This window comes from Hipposideros armiger, unplaced genomic scaffold (genome assembly GCF_001890085.2).
Source record: "Hipposideros armiger isolate ML-2016 unplaced genomic scaffold, ASM189008v1 scaffold_1138, whole genome shotgun sequence".
In the NCBI taxonomy this organism is placed as follows: Eukaryota; Metazoa; Chordata; class Mammalia; order Chiroptera; family Hipposideridae; genus Hipposideros; species Hipposideros armiger.
Window position 1 is genome coordinate 456,973 of NW_017732488.1, and position 3,129 is coordinate 460,101.

Sequence of the window (3,129 nt, forward strand, 5' to 3'; positions counted from 1 at the left end):
TCTAGCAGAAACCTGACAAGCTAGAAGAGAGTAGAATCAAATATTCAAATTATTGAAAGAGAGAAATTACCAGCCAAGAAAAATATATCCACCAAAATTAACCTTTTGATATGAAGTAGAAATAAAGAACTTTCCAGGTATACAGAAGCTGAGGGAATTTACCACCAAAAGACCTGCATTACAAGAAATACTGATGGGTGCCCTTCCGCCTGAAACAAAAAACACAAAAGGATACAAAAATTATGAGTAAGATGACTAATAGACAGACAGGAATAGAAAACTGCAACCCTTGTCAGACTAGTGTATTAGACACTTAAATATAACATTAAAGGTTAAAGGAGGTAAACATTTTTTAAAAAGAAGACAATAGCTACTGCAATTTGGAAATGAACTCATAGCATAAAAAAAGATAATTTGCGACAACAAAAAAAAAGTGAGGGGGGAAAAAGAAGTTAACTTGCAAAGGAGAATGGAAATAATATGCAATCTGAAGGAAAAAGAGTACTGTATATATGAAACTTTGTTTTCCATAAACCTAATGGTAACAACAACAAAAAGAAACTAGAACTGAGACACATAACATAAAAAAAAAAAAGAGGAAACAGAGGGGGATAAAATCATAGAATTCCACCAAAATAAAATAACAGACAGAAACACAAGAGAAAAGAAACAAAATGGAGACACCAAGATACCAGAAACAAAAGTTACAATGGGTATAGAAATAGGTATAGAAATCCTCATATATCAATAATTACCCTAAATGTAAATGTACTGAACTCACCAACAGAGAAGCGGGATGGATCAAAAAACGAAACCTAGCTATATGCTACCTCCAAGAGACACATCTCAACTGCAAGGACAAATATGGACTCAAAGTGAAAGAGTGGAAAATGATCCTCCAAGTAAATGGCATTCAAAGAAAAGCGCGTGTAGCTGTACTTACATCAGACAAAATCGATTTCAAAATAAAAAAAGTAACAAGAGACAGAGACAGACATTTTAATAATAATAAAGGAAACAACACATCAAGAAGACATAACACTTATCAATATTATGCCACCAAACTGGGAACACCAAAATATATAACATAACTACTAACAGAAATAAAGGGAGAAACTGATAAAAACACAATTATAGTTGGAGACCTAAATACCCCATTAACATCACTGGATAGATCATCCAAACAGAAAATCAATAAGGAAATATCAGCCTTAAATGGCACATTAGATCAAATGGACATAATTGATATTTACAAAGCCTTTATTGCAGAAAACCTGCTTATACATTCTTGTATAGTGCACATGGAACATTCTCAAGGATATACCATGTGTTGGGACACAAAACTAGCCTCCACAAATTTAAGAAGGTTGAAATTATATCAAACATATTCACTGACCACAATGCTATGAAACTGGAAATCAAACGCAAAACGGAAGTGAGAGAAAACCACAAATATGCAGAGATTAAACAACATGGTACTAAACAACAAAAAGAAAAAAAAATCTAGTTTAAGGGACCTCTGGGACAACATCAAGCATAGCATTTGCATCATAGTGTTACTAGAACAAGAAGAGAATAAGCAAGGGATTGAGAACCTATTTGAGAAAGTGAGAAATTCCTGTGGAATAAAAGAAAGAAAGGCCACTTTATACAGAACTTTAGGAATTCCTAAAGAATGTTAGGGGGAAATGCTCCAGGAAATCAGTATCTTCCTGGCACCAGGGAGGGATTTTAGAGATGATTAAAGAGAAGTGTGGAAAATGCAATCTTTCTTAAATTTTGTGTTAATTTTTAAAACCTTTGATGTCATAGATTTGCTTCAAATTATAATCTAATACTGAATAAAGAGAATATTAANCACCCAACAAGTCACTGGGAAAAGATTCCCAGAGGAAGCATCATTTCAGGTGTGACCAAAAGTATGAGTAAGAGTTAGGTGACAGGAGCTGAGCTAGTGGGAAGAGCACTCAAGCAGAAGGAACAGCCTGGGTAAAGGCCCGGCAGGACAGAGCAGTTGCACTCAAGGAATTTGAAGTCCTTTCATTCTGGCCATGGGGAAGTGTAGACATGAGACTGGAGGGATCTTATGAGCTCATAAAGGGGAGGCAGTGACTACAAAGCACAGGGGTTTGGATGTGATTTGTAGAGCAGGTGGTCACCCAAGACAGGAATTATGTGGACAGAGGTACATTGGGAGGGCTGCTGCAGTTTCTGTGTGAAAGACTAAAGGAAGGCCAGAGTGGAAGCTACTGCACTTGTCCCAGCAAAAGATGCCAGTAGCCTGAATAAAAGCTGAGTGATACAAATGCAGAGAAAAGGACTCATGAGATATTCTGTAGGGAGAGGAGATGATTTGGTGATGGATGGAGGTAGGAGGTGAGCCATAGGGTGGGTCAAGTTTGGTGCCTATGTCCCTGCCTTTGGTGATGAGGAGAAAGAGTAAGTTTTGGAAAAGATAATGACTTCAGGGTCAGAGACCAAGGAGTTGGGTGATGTCCAGGAGGTGGGTGGACCAAGGCTCTGGAGCTGTTCTGTGTTGTGGGCTGGCCTCAGGATTTGGATTCTGAGCAGCTGGACCCTGAGCAGTTAGACGGTCCCTGAAATCCATAGAAACAAATGAGTTCCCTCAGGGAAGGTGAGTGAACAATGAGAGAAGCGATCTGGTATGAGTGATTTTGTAGAAATGATTTGGTGCCCTTAAGAGCCCTCCTACCTGTGGGCCTGATGGGGGGGAGGGAGATGGAGCTAGAGAAGAAAAGTATGTGGAAGTCACAGGAACTGAGGAGGAATGAAAAACCAGGAATGAAATCTAAAGTGTACTGTATCCTTAAGGGAATAGTGGCAGTAATGGTTCTAGTTATAACACACACATGCCTTACTCTATGCACCATTTATCCTGGAGTCAGGGTATCATTGTCAGTTATGTGGGGAGTGGAGAGGAGAGGTGACTCCTTTTACCTCCAATATAGCCCAAATTTTTGTGCATGCTTTCTGGACTCCTCCTCATTCAAATGGGGGAGAACAGGAGGGAAGGGTTGTCAGGTTAAACAGTTCCTATTTTTAGGGCGGGGGTCACAGGCACACAAGAGTATGAAATACTGTTGGGGGTGGTGTCTGAGGTGGGATGGG

At 39.1% G+C, this 3,129-nt stretch overlaps 1 protein-coding gene across 1 annotated transcript in view; it reads right to left on the reverse strand.

Moving 5' to 3' along the window:
* Window positions 1-3,129, reverse strand: part of LOC109376481 (mucin-16-like) — a 46,865-nt gene extending 43,736 nt beyond the window's left edge. The window contains exon 1 of the mRNA XM_019632407.1: window positions 3,100-3,129. The gene's annotated coding sequence lies outside the window, so the exon portion shown is untranslated. The remainder of the gene's footprint in view (window positions 1-3,099) is intronic.